General features: G+C 41.3%; 1 protein-coding gene across 3 annotated transcripts in view; it reads left to right on the plus strand.

Moving 5' to 3' along the window:
• Positions 1–24412, plus strand: part of LOC144828837 (opsin-5-like) — a 1422400-nt gene that overhangs the window by 966899 nt on the left and 431089 nt on the right. The window lies entirely within an intron of this gene.

A 24412-nucleotide genomic window follows, 5' to 3' on the forward strand; every position in this document is an offset into this window, starting at 1 on the left:
ACATCAATGCAATGCTTATGTACATTATGTACAGAGACCCATAATAAGGTGTTCAGCAAATTTCTGTTACCAGATCCCTGCTGCACAAAACTGAGTTGATCTCTGGAGTAAATAATTAGCTGATAGCTTAGTGCCTCACTCTCTTTTTATTCCATACTGCAAATCCATCCCATCTGTTTTTGACGGCTTGGCGTTCTGTGTGGAGCAGTTAAGGCCGCCTCAATAGACATCTGTGAGCTCCGACGCTGCTTTAGATAATCTGTATTTTTGAAGAAATTGAAAGTCAGGTCGCAGGAGAACATCTTTAGTTAACTGATTTATGGGGAACTACTTTGAAGAGATAGCATGAAAGGTCACATTTATTTGGTCATCGGTGTCCATGTTAGAAGCATTTTTAACTGCTGACTCTAAAGTAAGCATGCGTTTTTGCAAAATATTTAGTAAGGAAAATGATCAACCTATGCTGCGTGGTGTAAACACTATTGAATCTCACCTTGAGCTGACAGGTTTCTTGCCTAGCACACGCGCACTGTCACAAAGGGCAATAAACAAAGCTGGAACCACCAGGAGTCTGCAGGTAGCGTCGATGTACCCATGGGTTGATTGTCAGTCCAGTCATACAAGCAAACCAAAAGCGTCCATCCTATTCAGGCCTTCCAGTCCCCAAACTGACCAGTTTGGCACAGCATGCAGTAATTTGGCACGTAGGTCTTTGTGAAAGAAGAGGAAGAAATATTTCATCTAGCACATGTAGGAATGGTCAAAGAGCTTAATCTATGTCGGTTGGTACATGTGGGGCCCACCAACACTCATTTATGAGTGTCAGGGCTTAGTTTTCTCATCCTCAGACTTGGAAGAAAAGTTAACAAGGCAAAGGCAAAAAGATTTTAGTAAGATAAAAAAACATATTGACAAAGGGATAAATAAGCAATGAAAAGGAACCTGCAAAAGTTAAATAGAGTCGTGGATCGTTGAGTAGTGGCAGAGAGAGGGATTAGGTGAGATCAAGAATAGGCAGCCTTGGTATTTGGCTAGCCCAACATTCAGAAACTTTAGGGCGGACACATATTAGTTATTACACGGATTGGATCACAATTCTAATAATGTTTCCTTAAAGAAAAAACAGCATCAGAGGAGTCGCACCTTTACAAATGTAACTTTGATTATCGATACATTATGATGTACATGTGGAGGATGGACATTCATTTACATATTCAAAGTGTTTAGGTTACAAAGTTCATGATGTATTTTTGCAGTTTTGCAGCAAGGCAATTAGTTGTGCTGCACATGAACAATCCTTGGAGGCAATTCCTCTTTCTAAGTGTGCTGCACAATGCCCTGCACTAGGTTGCAGATTACTTGAATTCTACCGGCGCCGATTCACAGAACTAATTTACAACAAAATCCCAAACTTACTACTTTTGGTATTCACAGAAGGCATTTAGTAGTCTTAAATTAGGTTTTAGTCTTAAGTTAGGATTTTGTCTTAAGTTATCATTTTGTCTTAAATTAGGATTTTGTCCTAAATTAGGATTTTGTCTTAAATTAGGATTTTGTCTTAAATTAGGATTTTTGTCTTGAGTTAGGATTTTGTCTTAAGTTAGGATTTTGTCTTAAGCTAAACTTAAGTTTAGCTTAAGTTTGTCTTAAATTAAATTTAAGACAAAATCCTAACTTAAAACAAAATCCTGATTTAAGACAACATTCTAACTTAAGACTAAGTGCATGGTACATGGTACACCCCCTGTCGAACTTTGCGATCAACCTCATTGAAGCTAGTAGAGGAACCTACGTTCCGTCTTCAAAGATGGGGTGGTAAAAGCTTTTTTAGTATTTCCACTACATGGTGGAACAAGCTACCCTTCGATCTGAGAAATGCCCCCGACTTGCTGTCCTTCAGGAAGGACCTAAAGACTTGGCTCTTCTGCTTGTAATCTGGAGTTGGTCTGAGCAGTTGTTCAGTTATTCGGTCACCTGGTGTAGTTCCCTCAAGCGCCTTGACGCCTTCGGGTATATGTTGCGCTATATAAATATTTAAAAATAAAATAAATAAATCCTAACATAAGACTTAAACCTAATTTAAGACTACTAAATGCCTTCTGTGAATACCAAAAGTAGTAAGTCAGTGGAAGCCAGCGAGAACAGGCACCCCCCTGTCCTTTTGGGTCTCCATTTGCAATTGAGGCAGGCAAGCTCATGCGCGCACAGATTATTGGTCTCCATGGAAGCCATTTAGGGCTCACCAGGGTTGGCTGCTGTGAACTCTGGCTTGCCTCTTGCAACCCTTAGCCTCAGAGTTTGCAAAAGAATTGACAAGAAAACAGGGGTAACTCATTTTATGGGCTTCAGGCTCCATCTTCCTTGATTTCTGGCCAGATTTTATTATTTTAACAGTGAATATTAGTCTATTTTTAACTATTAGGGTTTTTAAAAAATGAAACAGGAGGAGCTGAAGCAAGACATTTCCTAGCAGCAAAGGTAAATCATTTGTTTTAATGTATGTTGTGTGCTTTCTTGCAGGTCAGAGTGTGTTTGTCTGAGAGAGAGCATGTCTGTAAGCATGTGTTTATAAGTGTGAGCATCTGTGTGAGTGAGAGTCTTTGGCAGGTAGTGAGTGCGAATGATTGAGATTGAGTATCGGTAACTGAGTATGAGTGATTCTGAGTGAATGAAAATGAGTGAAAGTCAGAGGACCTGCAAGTGAGTGAGAATAGGTGAGTAGGATGAGTGTAACAATGAATGAGAATGGGTGAATCAGAGTGAGTGAGAATAAGCAAGAATGTGTGAGAGCAAAAGTGAGTGCATGGAATTCTAAGTGAGAAAGTATGAGTGAATGAGAGTAAGAGTGAATGTGAGTAAGTGTGAATGGAGATGAGTGAGTTAGAGTGTATGAAAATGAGTGAGAAAGAGGGAGTGGTAGTAAGTGTGAGTGTAAGGGAGTTTGAGTAGGTTTGAGTGAGTCAGTATAAGCATGAATGAGAAGGTGTGAGTGCAAATGAGTTAGAGTAGGAGTGCGTGTAACAGTGAGTGAGAAGAGTTAATGTACATGAGTGATAATGAATGGGTGAGTGTGAGTGAATGAATGTAAGTGATTGTGATTTAGAATGTAGTGTTATATTCGAAAATCTGAAATTGGCTCGGGCATACTAGAGGTACTTTTTGGCTTATAAATGCCCCCATGGCAAATAATGCTGTTTGCATACTGGAGGTGGAAATTGTTAGCATGACAGGAACCAGTGACAAAATACTGGCCCTGGCATACTAGAGGTAATTCTTGACGTAATGGACACCCATGGTAAACTACTGGTACAGGCATATTGGATGTCATTTTTGGCATTAGGTCAATTCATGGAAAAGGCTTGTCGTGACATGCTTATGGAAATTCTAGACAGGGGGCACCTGTGGCAAAATGCTGGCACTTGCTCATTGGTGTTACCTTTTGGCATAACAGAGGAAAATCATGGCATATGGGAGGGGTCAAATGCTGGCCCTGGCAAAATGGTGGGTATTTTTGAGCTATGGGGTTATCCACAGAACATTTTGAAAACAATGGGGTCAGCTCCGGGCGAGCATCAGGTTTCATTTGCTCAGCACACCACGAAGCACTTGAATATTTAATGAGTGCCTTTTAGATCACACTGTTTTAAACACTCTATTTAAACCCAAAGTTTCCACATTTTCAGAACCCGCCACTGAGTTTCACGTAAGAGTTCTGGCTCACTCACTACAACTCAGGGCAAGTATTACTCCCCGCCATTTTCATAAATCATGTCAGTGCTCTAATATACGTGGTATCTAAAATCAACATTTGACTATCTTTAGGTATATTAATCATACAGTTGACATTGGACATCAGCAATGTCAATTATTGTGATGTCTTCAGGGTTAAATCATATAACATCACTTCTTGGTGAGATGCGAGGTCATGAGCCATCTGATGCACTTCATGTAAAATCTTTAAGGTGTATGATGTCACTTCCACTACCACTGGTATGTTGGTGAATCAACATCCATGGTGGACCCACACTTTGGTAAAGTGCCCTGGGGGAGGTCAGCTGTTTAATGTGAGAAAGCATCCACAGCTCACATTTTTTTTATCATTGGGTTTTTCTTTTATGACTAATTTAACTTGCTTTATGGGCCAGTTTGTTCTTGATCATAAAACAGGATGCACAGATCCTAGAAAAGCCTTTCACTAAGAGAACAGTACTGTGGATTGCATATAAAGCATTCATCAGGTGAGATGGGGGAGAGTTCAGATGGGAACAGGCAGAGACACTGGAGTCAAAGCCGCCATGGAGCATCACATCATGTAGCAAAAGATGGGATGGGGAACAGAGTGAAGTGAATTGGCACCATAAGGTGAGGAGGCATGCATGTGAGATAGAAAGTATGGGGGGGGCGGCAAAACAACACGAATAAAACGGAGGGAAAGGATGCAGATGGAGGAATTTTGCAGGAAAAAATGCAAGGGACACCTGGAGTAGTGAGATGAAGACAAATTGAGTGGAAACAACATATGCACTCCCACTGAGTGTTAAACATCAAATGCTGAAAAAACAGTTACATGCTAGAACTCAGTTAATCAAAACACAGTTAAATGAAAATGCTCCTATGGGCAGAATAAGCACAAGAATAGGACGGAAAGTCATAGAATCAGAAGTAAGGAACAGAAATAGACAAGTAAACCATCTGTTGGGATGGAAAAGGTCCCCTTACTTAAAGTTCCCTGTGAGGGGGTTGAATGCCATTAGCCAACTTACCATCTGGCATGAATGAAGTTCCCACAGAATGTAGTCTCAACAGCCGGAGAAACCTAGGCATAGAAAAGGGACAAGGGTTAGGTAGAATGGAGGCGAATGCAGAGACGGACAGGAAAGCGACAACTATTAAGCCTTTGCAATGCAATAGGTCTTGCATTAGTGACAATTTGAGCTATTGGCGTTGCAAATCAAAATGTTTGTCAGATTTCTTTTTTTGTTAAAAATAATATCCCAGCAGTAGCATAAGTAATAGAAATTCCACGAAGCAAGGAAAGGGTGCAGTACCACAGGCTGGTATTAGGTGTCCCTGTGGAGTTGCAAAGGGACCTCTATTAGCCACATAAGGCACTGCACCCTTAGTGCAACTATAAAGAGAAAAATTGCAGCTGAGCATACGTTTCTATTTGTTTTTAATGGAAGTGAGATTTTTGTAAGCTTTAGCTAAATAAACGACAATGGTGCATTTTTAAAAAGCAGTACAGTACCTTAGTGGCTAATAGTGGTCCCTTTTAAACTCCACAGGGACACCTGATAACAGTCTGTGGTACTGGACCCTTTCCTTGCTTCGTAGAAATTATTTTATTACGTATGCCATGACAGGTATTCTAAACATACTACCAGAATTTATTTAATGGAGCCCAATTATCCGTTCTCAAGGTGGAACAGAAAAGGCACTGAAATGTGGCAACGAATTAAAATACTCTCTTGGGTCTTTTTGGCATGTCATAAGCATGGATTTACTCCACATATCTATGTGCAACGTCTTCTTTAGAAGCACCTATCGAGAACAAATTAGTTAGTGTTCAAGAGTTAACATTTTCGGGTAACCACAGACAAAAATATTTCGCTTTAACTTGTAAGATTACTATTACCAGCTCTGTTTTATAGTGATGTGTGTTCACATTACAATGCAACGTTTGGTGTAATATTACAGGGCATAGGTTTGAATTTTGAAAGCAATACTTTGGGGATATCAATAAAACACTTTCTAGGCAGACAACGTTATTCCCAAATATATTTTCCCAAAGGTGCTGTGCAGCGTTTTGTGAGTGTGTGTGTGTTTTGTTTAAAAAAACTATATTCCAGGATATGCAACATTTTAGATGTCTTTAGCTTTTTTGTCATTTTCTCTGTCGCAAGTGGTGTGTCTGCGTGCACATGTGTGTGTGTGTGTGCGAAGGAGAGAGAGAGAGATAGAGAGATATGTGAAAATAGTGAGATCTAAGGCACAGAAAATAAATTCCAGGACAAAACAAGTCAAGTTTCTTCTGTAGGCAGTGATGCTGTCTTTTTTGGGTTCAAGATAAGACAAACGACTTACAAGTTCTAAAAGGAGAGCACTACGCCATAATTGACCATGTGAAATATAGGCCTTTGATTGTATTATCACAACATTTCAGATGAAGACAAAAGGTCTCAAAATAGCATTGATTACCTATGGGGATGATTAGAGGCCCTGCCCTTTCTTATTAGTCTGACCGTGAAAGTCTGTGAAAGTGACTGAGAATAACTCATCATCAGTTGTGCGTTTCTGCTTGCTTACCTAATCCCCAGATGACACTCTTCAACTGGTTTGAAGTCGAATGGTACCTTTTCAGGGTACACAATAGCAATCTAGGAAACATATTGCATAACTGCGAAGGAAACTCGAAGCACGTTTGACGGATAGATACCAAACCAAACGATTCATTCTAAGTCCTATGGCATCGTTACATATTGTAACTGCATGATACTGGCTTGTGGCAATTGGAATAATTACAAAAGTATAAAATAGGCACTTTTCACACTTATTGCCCTGACATCAGCTCAACCAACAATAAACGGTGAATGGATTCAGTATTTAAAAAAATGTGCATTTAAACCGAAACAAACTTGACATGTGTTTGTATTATATAATTTTTAAATATCAAAGGGCATCTCAATAGTTTAAGTCGAACCGTGACTGTGGTTCAGTAACCTTTATAGTTAAAAATAACGTAGTGTAGGGTGTACTTCCTGTCAAGTTTATTCAGCAGCAATGTCATAACTTGCAAAACTTGGATGTATAACAAACACCCTGTGTAATTTTTATCCAAATAACATAATACATATTTATTAAGCTATTTACGCCATTGAGTGTTTGTCAGTAAATGTTTTTTAAATCCGCTTAGTGGCCGTGAAGAAAGATGAAACGCAGCCGCAAACATTGCTTTTATCAAGCCTGCACAAAGTAAACAAAATACTAACACATTATTACAATCCACTCAAAACTTGGATGTATAAGAAACACTCTGTGTACTTTGTATCCAAATAACATAATACAAATGTATAAGTTAGCTACATCAGTGAGTGTTTGTCATTAAATGTTTTTTAAATCCACTTGGAGGCTGTGAAAAAAGATGAAGCGCGGCTGCAAACGTTTCTTTTATCAAGCCGGCACAAAGCAAACAAAACACAAACACATAATGAAAATCCACAAACAGATGCAAAGGAAAAAATAAAAGAAGTGGTCCCCAAAGGAACACATAAACACTTACAGTATAAGGAAACTGTGGGGCTTATTATCAACAAACAGCGATAATTATCTCTAAATGAGCTTAGCACATTTTTTTTATCGCCACGCATTGCCTGATATTATCGCTGAGATAACATGCTAGCATCAACGTTTATCTCTAAAGCGATAAAATATCCGGCAATAGCGGCTCAATGCGTGAATATCGCTGGAAATCCAGCGATATTCAGGCATTATCGCTAATGGGGACCTAACCTGAATATCCACCTCCCATTGGATATACAGGTTAAGTCCTGGTCTGAGCAGGCATTAGTTTCTAACGATATTCGTGCTTAGCGCAAATCTATTAATCGCTTTGCTTGCCTAGCTAATAGGAGATAGCTGTGTTAGCGACTGCTTTCAGTCGCTAACAGGTTGGGTACGCCCACTTTGCATGTCATTAGCGATAAATATCGCTGACATGCAAAGCGGGCCCCAAACCTGTAGCTAACGCCTATAAGCTGTCGCTAACTGCTGTTAGTGACAGCTTGCTAAAAGGGCGATAAAAATATCACCGCTTTAGCGGGAAAAAGTTCAGCTAAAGCGGTGATATGGCCCTTCATAATATGCCCCTGTATTTGGCCGGTACTCCTAAGCGAAAAACAGAAGTGATGTATCAGGAGCGCCAACCAATGAGGAGCCAGCAAAGAGGAGCGACACAAGAGTCAACCTATGACAAGCAGCAGGTGGGTTTACACTCCGTATAGTGAATACAACACATCTTGCAGACAGCGCATGCGTGCTGACCCTCGACCTAAAACACACACTGGGGGAGGAGAGTGGAGCCAAAAGTAGAAAAGGCCTCACAGAAATGTAGAGAGAAAACCCTGAGGCAAGAAGACATGAAGGGAGCGCAGAGCACAAGAGAAACATTACTCGAGACAGGGAGCAACATGAGGTGCACAAGAAGAGGACATGAAGTGGCAACTCATCGGAAGGAAGAGACGAAGCACAGACTCAGGCGCCAACTTGACTTGAAGCAGTGAGGCTGCGAGGAGGAGGAAGAAAACACCTGGTTGGAAGAATCCTGTATGCTGCTGACCGATGCGGATGCACCAGCAACTCAGGAGGTTTGTGGCTGCCCGGTGAGTGATAAGGGAACCAGGCTTGTACAAACAAGGGTGTGATGCTGTTGATTGTTTTCCTTTCTGTTCTGGTGCTCTTGCTTTACTATAACCCTCCTCCGCTATATTAAAGGGGGGAAGGTGTGTTTTTTTTGGGATATCTTGTATGTTTTTTTCTTCTCGCGCATGCAAGGTTATCCGCAGCGGTGAGGCTGAAAATTAAGCAGGTAATGGAATTCATGAGATAGTGTCTGACATGGGAGAAGGAGCCCATGTAGGGGGGGAATCTTGTAAGACGAACTGGGAGTAAGGATGTAGATGTTCACTGGTGATGTGATCATGGGACGTGTCACTCATTCAAAGGAGGTTGACAGATAAGGAATATAACTCTACTTACAGACATTCCAGGCAGATTTATTTTTTAAAACACTTACTTGGGCTTTTTTCTGTTTTCCAAGAGGCGTCAGCAGCACCATCCCACCAGACCTAGAAAAGAAGAAAGGAGAATGTGGAAGAGGATGTTACAAAACAAAAGACCCGATTCAGAGTTTATCTTGTGGTTGTTTTACCTGATGAAAGGATTACCTTTCGTTATGTTTCAAAGCCTGCAATTCTCGGGAAGTGTGGCACAGCAGCAAGTGCAGGTAACTCTGGAGCACGGGGTTCATGGTTCAATCTCCAATGGCAGGTCAGCTCAGCACAGCACCATGTAACTCTGGGCAATAGGTCACTTAATCTCCCCGACTGTCCCCAGCACCGTAAAAGCTTAAGGGGTGATATGTGCACACTTTACAAATATGAATTATCATTAGTATATGCTTTTGAGAACAGGAACTGTCGTATATGACTCAGGTGTACTAATTAAAACAATCACATGCAAACCTGAAAAGCCTCTTAAGCAGTATTTCCAACCGTCCCTCCACATTCCCATATCAAGTTGTAGTGGTTTGACTCCCACTTTAGCATACATAATGATCATACGTGTGCAGTGAGGCTTTTCCATGTCCTTTAGTAAGACCAAGAGCTGGATTGGCACTGTGGTTGGGAGGGCACACCTAGTGTGCTTTTCTTTCTTAGGAGAGTGGCTGCTGTCATCTCCCCAGGCTGTAAAGTAATTATAATGTGGGGCAGCCCTTTTCCCTATTACTTGGCTGGGAGAGCAGCTATCTGGTCTCTCCCATATTTTTAAATTGTTCTTTCCGTTTCGTATGACTGGAATCTTTACCTAGCCAGGAGGTACATAGATGTTATGTGTGCATGCAGTGCTGTCACGTGTATGTTTCATGTGTGTGTATTACTATTTGTAAAGGATGTGTGTGGAGAGCAAACAGTGCATATGACTACTACCACTGTGGGTTCCAATTTGTATCAGGCATACTTTAGTGGTAACCAAAATGGAGACTTGGAGAGAGAGAGCCCAGAGAGCAGATACATTTTGCATGCCACTCTCCCCCCCAGACACTCCAGGGACCTCTTTCAGTGGGTCAGACAGACGGATCTTGTTAAAATAAGAAACGGACAAAGGAGGCGGCCCCTGGGAATAAAAATAATTCCTTAGTCCCTTCTTGGGCCACTGTTTTCTTAAAGAGGATACCCCCACAGGTTATCGAGTAGTTGAGTGGGACAGCTCTACTTGCCTTTCTATTCTTGTTTTGGGCTCCAAACGTTATCATTTTCTACATTTTCTTTGTTCCTTCACAAAGGTTTAAACAATGTATTTGTGGAAACATACAAAACTATTCTTAAATATTTGTTTGATAAGATCTTAACACACTATACACAAACCAAAGGAAAAAAACAAAATTATATTTATTAGTTATATTAGTAACACACCACACCACTCAAAAGTTTCAAGAGTCTATCTTCAAAGGACACTTATGAGCACTCGTTTTAGCAGGAGTATTTTCATGACCTTGAATTTTAGCTATATGGGCAGACTTTCGCCCAGGCATGAAAGCAGTCGTGAAAGTAAAGGGGTGAATGCTGGAGGGGAAAGGCTACTTGTGCTGGACATTGAATGGGTAGGCCTACCTGGCATTTGTGTTCATTGTCCATCCTGAAGGGCCTAGGTATGTGCTTCCAGAGAACAAAGCATGCATACAAGCCACCCCTCAACCATCTTTGTGAGTCCTCTTGCCTCATGTGTCACTGGACGAGTTGCAGGTCGAAAGGCCAATTTTGCCTCTTTGCCTGTTTCGTTGCAACTGTATTTGATGGTGTGTTGCTCTGTTTTGCTGTTGTTGGAGTCTCACCATCTGACTTATGTAGTCACAGAGTGCAAATGAAGGTGAGTTTGCAAAGCAGTTAGTGTGCAAATAAAACCTGTGTGGATTTCAAGCTAACCCTAGTACATCACGCCAGAAGCACTGATGATTCACTCACTAGATTATTCTTACTTTTCGAGTTCACAGTAACACATGCCTTTTCGAAGTTTTTAGTTTGTGCTGTTCAATAAAAACAATATTCATTATAATTCCAATTATTCAAAGAAATTTGTCTTCAGACACAGTGGGGGTGCTTTCTGGAAGCTTCACGAGAACATGTATAAATAGCCCCAGTGTGATGGCTACCCGCAGATCCTTTGGCACTTTGAATTGTATGCTGGAGGCTTGCGCTTTCAAATTGACTGATGTACATTCTGTGCCCAGTTGATGAGCAGTGCAACTGTTGCGAAGCACCTCCATTACTGCAGAAGTCCTCGGAGACCAGAAGACCCACATAACAAGTCTGATAAGATACTATAGAGCCCTTCAGGACAGGAGATTGCGTCTGATGGCTCACTTGTCAGTGAGATGACCCTTTTAACATCTAACAAAACACATCGCAAATACCCTCAAGCAAATTTCCATTAGGAAACCATCAGTCCATTCAATAACAACAGTGGGAGGCAATAGCATTTCAGAAGCCCCATTCAGGCTCACAGTCATGTTGAACTCATTGGTTGGTGCTAAAAGCTGTGATCGCAGGGGAACTCAAGATAAACAATACCAGACGGGCCAAATACCATTATCATGAATGCAGAAGCTATTATCCAAGCTCATATGTTTTGGAAAATACTCAAAATGTATATATTTTATAAAAATAGTATATCTAGGCAATGAGCAGGCTTTGATGTGGGGAATTTGACTTAGTCATAATACCAATAATTTAATTATTTGTATAGGACTTGCCAGTGTGTATGTACTGTTCTGTTGCAACCTAAATAGATGTTACTGCTACCTAGCTCGAGAATACCTATTATATGATCTGAAATACAGAGTCGACCTTCACTGGACTTACACCTGCCACCTGCAGCTATTTTAGTGACCTGGAGATTATCTTCTGATGGTTTGTTTTAAGATAGTGTTGCAATCTTTCCATGGTTTGGACTATGTGAAAAATGTAGAACAAGGTTCTTTCATTTGAAATATGTGCAAAGGAAGTCTTTATGACACACACGAACCACACTGATGTATATAGCAACGCTTTAGTTGACTTTCTAATGCAATGTAACCTAGCTGCAGTGCTTAATTTGAGTGGGTGGTTTCCAATGCTCAGCACCAGTGCTTAATCATTAACAGTAGCTTGTTTCCTGAGCACCAGTTAAGGACACATTCATTTATGGTAGGCATGGGAAGAGTAATTGACCTGCCCAGATTCACAGGATGTTGTGCCGGCGCTGCAACTCGAACCTGGGTCCCTAGCTCTGAAGTTGGCAGCTCTGGCCATTATGCCACATCGTTTCCCCACTTTCATGGTTAGTAGTTGGTTCTGTTTTAGGCGGTGCTAACAGGAGAAATGGACTGGTGCAAGCTGCCTCCTGATGAGAGCCCCAGCACTTATTTTCTTTTTACAAATAAACCACTGTCTAGGCAGACACATGTAAGACAGTGGTATTGTATACAGCCTCCACCAACCCTTACCACCATTAGAAAGGTACAAATCAACAGGTACAATACAACATGTGATTTCTGATATATTAGATTAATGTGAGCAGATTTCTGCTGTACTATGCTCTGTAGTAAAATCAAAATTAAAAATAATTTACTTGTAGTGGTATCATTGGGATTTTCTTTGAATTAATGAGCAGTACAATATCTTCATACAAGTATGGCATACCAGAACACATTTTATCATTTCTTTTTAGAAGGAATTAGGAACAGAAGATAAGCATCAGTCATCTAGGTACACTAGATGAAAATCAGCATGCCAAAAGGGAGCTATCAGGGAAATAAAACCCGTAATGATGCTCTATCCAAAGGATGTGATAGTAAAACAACAAACTGACCCTCATCCTCTAAGAATATTTGACGCTCTCCCACTACGCCTAGCAGGGTATAACAGATGGTTCATATTTGAAGATAAGATTGAGAAAGAATCCAATAAGACCCCTGCAGTGTCTATTTTCCTCCCCTCTAGTGAGGAGTGGGGATTTTTAAGGATTCAAAGTGACTACCCCAATTGTAGAATTAAGATTACAGTAACTTTTCCTTATCCATTAGGGAATATTTTAATATAGTCCTAAAAAGTAGAATATGGTGGCAAAGTTAATCTCTTGGCTGCTAGAACTCCCCCTATAACAGGTAAATTCTCTATAAAATATACGATACCCACGACCAACAACTGAGATGCACCTTCGAATGATTTTTGATTGTGTACCGACTATACAGCAATTCATACAGTAAAATACAAAGAATGAGACATGGTTCAGAAAAAACCTATGTATTTATAAAATGTACACAAGATAGTGAGTTTAGAAACAGGTGTTATTTGTACACTTCTGAATTTGTGTTTACTCATACTATCATGAGGTTCAAAGGACATTTTGCAAATTGGCTTCTTTCATAAACACTAGCTTACAATTTGAAGCCACAAATGCAGAGCAATAGAGTTGACAATAACAAAAGTTTTCTATTCTATGTTACCACATGTATTTCGATAAACATGGCACTACCCCTGTTTGGGCCTAGAGCTTACAACACAAAACGCCCAAGAACCTGACCTGGAGACATCACATTTAACCCAGGAAACTCCAAGCTTTTTATACAGTGTGTTTCATTGAAGAATGTGGGTGCCAGCTCAGCCGCCACCCAGTTAAACCTATTGTACCCAGACATTTACAAAAAACTAGACACCTGGTGAAGTCAAGAGTGGTGTCACCTGTGTGACTCTCACAAGGTTTTGTTACCCAGAATCCTTGCAAACCTCATAATTTGGATAAAACACATATTTTCCTCGCATTTCTGTGAAGGAAAGGTCCTGAATTTGCAGGGGATCCACAAATTTCCTACCCCCCAGAGTTCCCATGTCTTTCAATAAAAACAGTGTTCTACTTGTCTGGGTGGGCCTGCCAATCATGACAGGAAAGGGCCCAAACCCCAATATGGATACATCCAATTTTTCTACTGAAAACCAACTATTTTATGCAATTTGGGTAGCTGTGGATTTTGGACCCCGGCTCAACCAACACACATGGTCCCTACCAAACTTAGGCATGTATGAAAACAAGACACCCAGCGGAGTCCAGTGTGGTGCGACTTGCAAGGATCTCATGCGGATTTGTTACCCAGAAGCCCTGGCAAACCTCAACCTTGGGCTAAAAAATGCATTTTGCTCATATTTCTGTGTGGGAAAGTTTTGAAATCTGCGGCGATCCACAAATTTCCTATGACCTAGTGTTCCCTCACACCTCCTAATGAAAATAAGACCCAACTTGTGTGAGTGGGCCTAGAGCCTGCAGTAGGAAAGGGCCCAAAACATAACAAGGATGGAACTTATTTCTCCACTCAAAATTTACCCTTTTTTGCAATTTTGGTAGCTGTAGATTTTGGGACCTAGATCAGCTGGCACACAGGGAAAGCAACCAAACCTGGATATTTCTGAAAACTGACACCCAGGGTAGTCCAAGATGTCATGACTTTCATGGCTCTCACAAGGTTTTCTTATTCAGAAGCCCTTGTCAGCTGCAAACCTTGGCTAAAAACACTAATTTTACCAATATTCCTGTGATGGAAAGCCTGAGTATTTGCTGGGATCCATACATGCCCTACCACCTAACATTCCCACATGTTTCCCCCCAAAAATGTAACAATTACTGCACCTACCCCTGCTACTAATATCTCTACTGGAGACTTTTGTGTTGCAGGCGCTAGGCTGAGCCCCACAATTGTAATAGTGTTTTCATCTGGACAAATTGGAAAACTCTGTGTGATAGGAATTTTCTGGATCACTGCTTATTTCGGAAGTTTACACCACAGAAATGTGGGAAAAATGCGGGATTTTAGGCAACATTTTAGGCTTGCAAGGCATTGTGGGTAAGAAAGCACTGTGGGATCCACATGAGGCATACCACTCTAGACTCCCCTCAATGTTTCGTTTTGAGAAATGTCTGGGTTTAGTAGAGTTCCACAGGTGGTGACCAACCCAAGCCCAAAAAGTGAACCCATCCAACATGGCTGGTGGATCGATAGTAGGATTTAGGGGTGTTGGAACCAGATGTCAGGATGGGCTAAACACCACCCTGTTATTTTCTAAATAAATATTTCTGGCATTCAGCGGACTTTCTTTCCCTGTGGGCCAAATTTGAGCAAACCCCCTCTCTGCCCTTGGGGGAGCAGAAGAATGGTTTGCCTCGTTTAGGGCAGTAGTATGTCCCAATGCCAATATGGCACCCCTACACCCCATTCTTTTCCTTAAATTTAAATCCCCTGGTGTCTAGTGGTCTTTCTAACCCCCTGGGGGCAGATTAGTGACAACCTTCTTATTCAGGACTAAACTCCCATCTGCCCACGAGGGCTGCAAGACACTGTTGCTCCTGTTGGATTGTGGGTGTGGTTACATTCCTTTGGTTTTGCTTTGTTCGCCCTAAGTTAGCAAGGTATGCCCAGACGTGGGTCCCTTGCTCACTTTGCCACTGGATTCAAGCTAGCCTGGCTGATGATGGCTGATTAGCCAGAAACCGGTCCCGGGATGCTTGTTTCCGGTCCAAGGAAGACATGGCTTGGCAGTTCGGGCTGGTCTGTTCCCATGAGGCACAGGGTCAGACTGATTTGCTTATGGCCATGTCTGAACTGGGGTGGCGGAGTGAGCTAAAGAATGATGATGGATTAAACCCAGATCAGTTGACTGGGGTGAGTGCTTGCATTGTTCAACACTCCGTCCATCACCCCCTTTGGTTTTGTTCAATTCCAGGGTAGGCATCCCCATACTTTTGTTTGTTTTTAACAATGGCTATATTCATTTTCAATGGAAGATTGTCTCTTTACTGGAGGAACATTCTTTGCAAGACATTCCAGGAAATCATTAATCATGGGGATTGTGAGAAAAATAAATATGCGATCGTAGAATATTTCCAATATGTAGTAATGGTAGCAAAATGTACCACTATGAGTTGAATTTGCAAATCAGGTTTAGATTGCATACATTCTGTTGTCATGATCAGAAATTGACATAGACTCCATTTTGAGAATCCAATCATCAAGGTAGGGGGAGGCAAATATTCCCTTGGAGCTATGTAAATGTTCTTCCGCTGCCAACTATTTGCTGTTGTAATTTTTAGACTGAAGTCATTGGATTTAAAAGGATAAAGATCAAAACAATATTAATGTGAAACAATGAATACAAATATAAATGACACCATAGTAATTGTGATGTGCATAAAGAACAGACACTCAAAAACAAGAGTATGAGAGATAGAAGTATATATTAAAACATGAAAGAAATAATAAAAAAAACAATTACTAAAATATTTTAAAAATAGCTAAAACTGCTAGTCATGGTCCACACCCCCAACCTTGGCTTGGATTAGTATTCTATAAACATTACAAGGAAGGCGGATTTGCTATATCCGCTCTGCACATCACAAATTGTCTCTTACCTATACATAAACAATGCATATATCTATATATGTTAACTATTGAGTGCAGCCTTGGTGTAAAATGCTTATCCACCTTAAGCATTGACCATAGACAATCTGCCCACCAAAGGTGTTACAGAGTGTCACATCCATAGAAAACAAAAACACCAGCGCACATCATATCCAGTCACTATAATCCCTGTGCATTCAGCACCATTCTTCAATGTAAGTTTTTGCACAGACACTCCTTTTCAGTCCAATGGAGTCTCGTAGTGTAGACAAGTTTAAGATTTTATTTCTTTTAAAATAAAGTACTTCACAGCCGACGCGCGTTTCGCCCCCTGCGGGCTTCCTCAAGGCAGATTTCCAATATGTTCAGCACTGTGTCTACCAGCACTCGTAAAATTCAATAACCCTTACAGTGTTCTCCACCCAACGTGTATTTCTATCTTTGCAAACATCAGCAAAAGTAGCAGTTGATTTCCTTTAGTGTTTAACCGGAGCCATGATAAGTTTCATCACAAACGCCAGAGTTCCTTCGCTCTATTCTTTCCGCAATCAAGGAGATTGCGGAAAGAATAGCGCGTCGGCTGTGAAGTACTTTATTTTAAAAGAAATAAAATCTTAAACTTGTCTACACTACGAGACTCCATTGGACTGAAAAGGAGTGTCTGTGCAAAAACTTACTTTGAAGAATGGTGCTGAATGCACAGGGATTATAGTGACTGGATATGATCGGCGCTGGTGTTTTTGTTTTCTATAGTATTAGTATTCTTTTGAACTCATAAGGTACATCATCAGCATCATATGATAGTTTCTATTATAAGTTATTGGTTCAAAGGCATACTGTTGCTATGTGCTCCAAAGATCAATACACTTTCAACGTCTTAAAATTCAATACATACTCACTTGAAGGCACAGATCTTTTAGCACTGAGCTACTTAGCTTTGAGAAATCTTGTTTGCATTTATAATATTACATAATGCTATGATCCAACCATACTAGTCACACATGCATTCTAGTCAGGGAGAATGAGCAGGCACTGTATCTCTAACCACAGGCCCACCCCCACACACTTCTTTACCAAGTGGCAACCAATTTAGTAAAATTACTTTTTATAAAGAACAGATAAGGGTGAAGTATTGAAAACCTTCTGTGAGCTTTCTGGATGTTTAACTAGAGTCACAGATTTCAGATATTGTCAAGTTCCACCCTGGTAGATACAACTACCAGGCGTTTGGAGAAGGAGCAAATGAGCTGAAAACAGACTCTTTATGCTTTCACTGTATTTCTTGTGCCTATGGTTTATAGGCGTCGAGAAGCAATCAATGTGGAATGGTTGTGGCAGTAATAAATTACCACCGCTCTGCTAGGCCATTATGACCATTCACTATTCAACTGAAAGGAACAAGATGACAAATTCTTTCCCTTTTGTTTTTATTAAGAAATTGTCAAATTGTTATATGGATTCCTGTGCTTATGGGTGAAAATGACCCAAGAGAGCTGTGAAACTGACAACACTCACTACTGCAGAAATTTGAACAAAATGTAATTCCTACAACATCCTTCTTCTTCATGTGCTTCAGCTGTAAATGGAAGCACATTGGCTTCTTTACTATTTGCAGCTGTGATCATCACAGAACCTGAAACACAACCACTGGATCAAATTCTAAGGTTAAAAATTTCCTCTTATTTGTCTTTTCACAGGATGCATAAAATAAGGAGAGAGGACAGTGTCTATAAATACTTCTGAGAAAGAAAACCTGCAAACAACTAGTCTGACAAATTGCTATGGGTTCATGGCTTCGGATTTTTTTTAAGTCTGGATAGCATGAGTGTAGGAGCTAGAGTGCAAGTTCTTCTCTACTGTTTTGGTACATGAGTAACAAGGGATCTGGGGAAAGAACACTCTCCAAACAGAGTGAGATAGAATCTATTGTGGACTGGTTTCTCCAAAGGCTTGATAATGGGGTGACAACCCTGAGATTTTCACAAAGGAGTGAGTTTTATTATGTTGGAGAGGGAAGTTATTTAATAAGACATAAACCAATGGATTTCTACTGAACAATCATTTTGATTTGGTCTTCTGTAGGTATTTTATCTTATTGTCTTGACTGGTTTTCCCTATCTCATGGATATTTGTGATGATGCTGAAGATTTGAGGAGTCCTCTGCCTGGGAATTACAGTGAGAGCCTCATTCATTGGAGGTTGCAGTGATGTAAAAACATGTGGAATAGTGTCAATTGGAAGAAGGGCATGCCAGCATCTACTGAACCTATGATCAAAACAGGCAACAAAGGGGATTCAAAATGTAGGGCAAAGAAGGAAACTCCCTGACTGACAATGAATTCTAAGATGCACATACATATCTTCATGGTAAGGATCACTGGTCATTGAGCCATAGTTCTGTGAGAGTATTTTAAAGTCCTCCACATCAATTTCTTGGAATGTTACAGTTCAGAGCATCTCAACATGGTCCCTGAATGAGAGTGGGAGTGGGATGGCTCATCAGAGGTCAAACTCTGACAGGTGTGAAAACAGATGCTTTTAGATGAAGACTAAGAGGAATAGGGTACAGTTCCTTGCTCTGCTGAAAGAAACCCTGTAGAAGTGTGAGGTCTGCTCTTGTCCACCTAAAGGTTTGAAATTATCACTGTTTCTATTTCTTGACCTTCTGGAGGACATCACCTGAGAAATACTGAATACTTTAATGGTTTGAAAAAGCAAAAGGTATACCCTGAACTTGTTGTGGTCAATGATTTTGTATATTTTCACATTCAAGTATGGAAACTTGTTGAAGAGAACTGGCATGCTCACTGCAGAGTATGAAAACATCTCAACAACAAAAAAGAAAAAATGGCTTGAAAAGGCAGGATAATGATCAAAGATATTGAGTACAGTTAAAAAATCTGACAACACTGTTATTTCTGTTTCAAAACAACTAAGACATGCAGCATTTTCAAAAGGGTAAACAACCTTTACAACGCAACTTTTACAACGCACTACCATTACAACGAAACTTTTACAACGCAACATCCATTTCAACGCATGCATTTACAACGCAGTCATTACAACGCATGACACTACAACGCACACCACTACAACGCATGTTATTACAACGCAGTCATTACAATGCATACCATTACAACGCATAGCACTACAACATATAGTACCCCTACACTATCCAACACTTACCCTACTGTTGCACCCCCTGGAGTTAGAATAGTAATTTTTACCCCTACATTATCCAACACTTACCCTACTGTTGCACCCCCTGGAGTTAGAATAGTAATTATTACCCCTCACTATCCAATACTTACCTTACATGCAAAGTAATGTTATGCGTTGTAATGGTATGCGTTGTAAAGGTAGTATGCGATGTAATGGAATGCGTTGTAAAGGTAGTTTAAAAAAATTTGTTGTAAATGCATGCGTTGTAATGGAATGCGTTGTAATGGATGTTGTGTTGTAAAAAATGCGTTGTAAAGGTAGGCGTTGTAAAAGTATGCGTCGTAACGTCATACATTCGTTAAAAGGTCCTTGCTTAACAGGAGAAAAAAATGTGAACTGCCTCAGAGACCGTGTATGTATGATGGGACTTAACAGATTTTCCTGGGGTTCACATGACAGCCAGAGTTTACTGGGTTTCAGTGGTGACAGTGGACGTTGTTTACCACTAGTGTCTTGGGTCGACAATGCTAATGTACTCCAAACGAATGACCATTTACACACCGTTAAAAGAAAAAGATTATGGGTGGACTAATCAGATTAATTTTAGACGTTATCGCTTAATTCTACTCTCTGCCCTTGGTTGCAGACTAAAGTGCTCTAAACAGATACCAACCATATACATATCAGTATTCGTCCTGTTCCAATATGAGCAGGCCAGCTTGAACTACTGGATCAGGCCAGCTCCCCACCAAAAGGAACTCAAGCAACTGCAGACAGGTGTCTGCCTTTTGGCCCTCATGAGGTAGGTTCAGCTTGAGTCCAGTAGGGCAGTGAGCATGGAACTTATGTTGGGTTTACCCATTGCACTTAGGAACTCACTTAGAAAAACAACCAAAAAGTGATGGATGGAAAGCTTGTTTGACTCTCATGAGATTACTCACGAAGTTGATGTGAGGTTAGAAACTGAGAACACAGTTAATACAATAGATGTCAAAAAGTTACCACTTCAGTTAGTTCTTTACTATTTGTGAAATTAAACATACTCTTATGGTCACAAGCATTAAATAAAATGCAGTGAAAGTTAGAGTACTAGCAACAACTTCCTAACCAGAGCTATAATCCAAACAGTATTTTTAGCTCCCAAGCCCTAAGTGATATAAATTCAGTTATAATGAGAACTGTCTGATGTTCTATGGAAGATGTTCACAATGACCCCTGCAAAACTCGAGGGTGCAGCATTGCCACAAGTGAAGATCTTTGCAAAGGGAGAACACACTGTAGTACTGTAAACATGCCATTGTTCAGCAAAGATGTACTTCAAAGACATGGTTCATTGCACTACACCTTAATGTCAGATCATTATTTCTGTATTTACTTTGCACAGATTTGGTACTTGGTGTGCAATGTATATGTTGTTTTGATTGACGTGCAATCAAACCTCAGCTAGACCTATTTGACTAACTGTGGAATCATATCCCAATGAACCAAAGGTCACTCAAATACTGGCTAGTCGATGTGCCATTCCATCCTGAATAGCCATTTTAAAATGACGGTCGGTTCAAAGGGCTGTGTCTCACAACCCACCAGCTGCAGTCAAGATTCTGCAGTGGGGTGGCACCCACTGGCTTGGGGGCATCCATTGCTGACACTGATGGAACCAAGACAAAGCTGGAGAATAATCTGGCAGTGTGGTTCTGATGGTGGGAGATACATCATGTTATCTCCTGAACTACATGGCTAGAAACAAAATTCCAATGGTTTCAGAATAAGGGTGTCCACATCTATGTAGCCCTTGATGAAACCCACGGCATGGTTGTACCAGGAAACCTCAGGACTTTCTTGAGAGAACAATACAGATTCCCTAGGAATTTAGAATGATGAGGGAAGCAGCAGGCCGGTGGCTGTAGAAGGCAGGGAGCTTTCCTTAGCACTAGATCTCATTCTGCTGATTACCTTTTGGTCTGGGTCCGCTGGCTGGAAGACACCTAGTGTCCCATGGCAAGCACTGTGCACTGGGCTGTCCCATGTGGGTCTTTCCACACAGCTAGTCTTTTTTACTCACAACAGTCCATCCTCCTTACAGATGCAATACAGCAATTTGAATATTCAGGCAGGTTGTCCTGCCCTCATTACTTTGCAATAAGAGTTATTCCAAGTGTTCCTGGGATTAGTCCCAGTCATGAGCTGGGGAACTTGAACAAGCTGGGGATCTACTCCTGGGTCTTATTTTATCTCATTTACACTATGCAGACCATCCTTTACGGGAGACAACGTGTTTAACAAAGAATTGGGTGTAGGCCTTCCTAGCTGGTCAGGCCTGGCCCTTCAAGATCTCTGCACCTTTCAAATTCTGGGATGGCTCCATCAATCTTAAAGCTGCATGCATGACCCCAACATGATCAATTCATGCTAGGGGTAAAAAATCATTGCAACACATCCTAAGTTGTTATGGACCAGTCCAGTTGAAATGGGCATTGAACTCAGACAGAAGCCCAGAGTCTGCATGAATGCAGTTCTTGGCAGGAAGGTAGGCGCACAAGTTCTTCTTTGTTAAGGGAACTGCGGCTACTTCCTCCTTCTCACCAGAGAAACAAATTGTATCATGGAGGAGGAACAATAGAATTTGTGCATTCACCATCCGAGAGCAAAGAGGGACCCTGGGCACCCTTACACAAAACCAAACAGCAAAGGATAAACAAACAGAATGCGGCTGACTACGGTTCAGCACCTCAGTTCCTAGATATGAAAAATTAATTTAGAAAGTCTGTGCAACAGCTTCCAGAGTTCACTGCACTTTTACTCCGATGGAAACCAGATCAGTAAATTCATAAAGAGAAGGAAGGTGCACCAGAAAGAAGTTAGTAAGTTTACTGACTTCTTTCTGGGGCACCTTCCTTCTCTTTATGAACAAAACCAACCAGCAACATGATAGAGGGAAAGGACCCGTGTGGTGTAGACTGCGCACACTTCCTCTGTACAGGGCAAGTAACCCTTCCCTCCTAAGGGACGAAGGTAAACTGACCTGTATCCTTGAATACTGGTACTTCTGTCACGATTGTCAGTCTCTCGTACCGTAGGTATGGGGATGGTAGTTTACCTCGACGTGAGGGGCACAATTAGGGAGCCACCCTCGATATCAGAACCTTCTGTAAAATGGGAGAAAAATCAGGCGTCCTATGATTGTGGAGCTCACTGGCTAAAACAGCACCGTCTACTCAGAGACTTCAAAGGGCAGGTTCCACGCAGATTCAACAACCCGAGTTGAAGACATTTGTTCCAAAATGAGACATATGCAGCGTCTGGCGCAGCCGTGGCCCGTGGAGGGAGTTGCGGTGGGGCAGGCAGGCGGGGCGGGGGAGGGGCAGGGTGGGGGGTGATAAACACCGGAATATGGATGAATACAGGTAAGTAAACAATTAAATTAATAAAACGAATTTCGTTCCATGCCCTGCATCGCAAAATGCAATGCAGGGCGCCCCACGAAATTCGTTTTATTAATTTAATTGTTTACTTACCTGTATTCATCCATATTCCGGTGTTTATCAACCCTCACCCTGCCCCTCCCCGCCCCGCCTGCCTGCCTGCCTCACCGCAACTCCCTCCACGGGCCGCGGCTGGTCTGGCGTTCCCAGTTACCACGGATGGCTTTTACCTCCCATGACAGCCTATTTAGCAAGCACCATTTCCTGTTTCCTTTTGCTGTTTATTATGTTATGGGACTGTTTTCATTTCAGTTCATGTATCTTGTCTCTGACTGTTTTGTGCACTTAAACACAAATTGTTGCTTCCTACAGTGGCGCTTTCTGTTCTATATTAGTTTGACAAAGGGAATTTCTATATATTTTAAAAAAAAGCTTTCTGGGGTCCCTTACATGAGCAGACATAGCCTCACTGAGAGAAAATCCTATTAGGGAAACCACAGTTTTCTTCATCTGGGCATAAAGAACTACTACTTCGTGTTTTAATATATATTTTCAGGCTGGGAAATACTTGTACAATTAACTACAAAATAATAACTTGCAAGAGTAGTATAAAGTTTACAGAGTGTCTGATCCATGCGTTCTCTTTAAACCTAGAGGCAACTGGCCCGTTCCTTAGGTAGCCATGTAATGTAGGTGTCATTCCTTCGCTCAACTCACCTTAGAACGTTTGGCTCAGTTTACAACTTTATCGCTCTTAGGAACATTTTGCAAGTCTTCCATTCACACAATACTGAGGGCCTTCTCAGTGCGCCCTCCTTGAGACATGATGGATGCGTCATATTTAACTGTATGACGCATCATGTCGCATGGAGTTACAGATACGTTAGTATTTCTTATGTATCTGTATGCTCAAAAGTGGCACATTTCTGGGGTGTGTCTGAAAACAAATGCAACTTCAGCAATGTGTCTTTTCACATCGGGCAAGACCCATGTGAAGGGGCCGGCGTCAGTCTTACGCCTGCTGTGAGGCAGGCGTAAGATATTGACACAATGGCGTTCTAGAAGTGGCGCACTGAAATCTCATAGACTTCCATGCACCACTTCATCAAAGCTTTTTGCTGAGGAACGCTAATCCTGCATACATTATACTTGGCGCAGGTATAATGTGGCGCAGGCCTTTACAAAGTGACTCAACTGCATAGATGTGTCACTCTGTAAATAGGGTATAACGTGTCGCAACAGTGACTCAAAAGTGACGCAGGGGCTCATAAATAAGCCCCTGTGGGGCAGATTTACGAGGAAGTGCCGCAGCATGGCAACGCAAGCCCTTTGTCTGCTCCACACTGCGGCACTTCCAATGCAAAGGAATTTGACATATTTACAATGATCTGTCGCATTCCTGTGCTCTCCTCTGCACTGGCGCACAAACTGCTGCCATGCGCCAGAGCAGGCACCCTTGCACCATGGTGCAAGGATGCCTGCGTCATGGAAAGATTGTTTTTGTGCAGGAAGGGGCACCTTTCTGCACAAAAACAATCACTACAGGCATTTTCCTCTTTCAATGCGTGCTGTAGAATGCGGCACACATTGAAAGAGGAAACAAACAAGGAGAAATTAAAATATTTCT

The sequence above is a fragment of the Lissotriton helveticus genome, chromosome 4_1, assembly GCF_964261635.1.
Source record: "Lissotriton helveticus chromosome 4_1, aLisHel1.1, whole genome shotgun sequence".
NCBI classification, from domain to species: domain Eukaryota; kingdom Metazoa; phylum Chordata; class Amphibia; order Caudata; family Salamandridae; genus Lissotriton; species Lissotriton helveticus.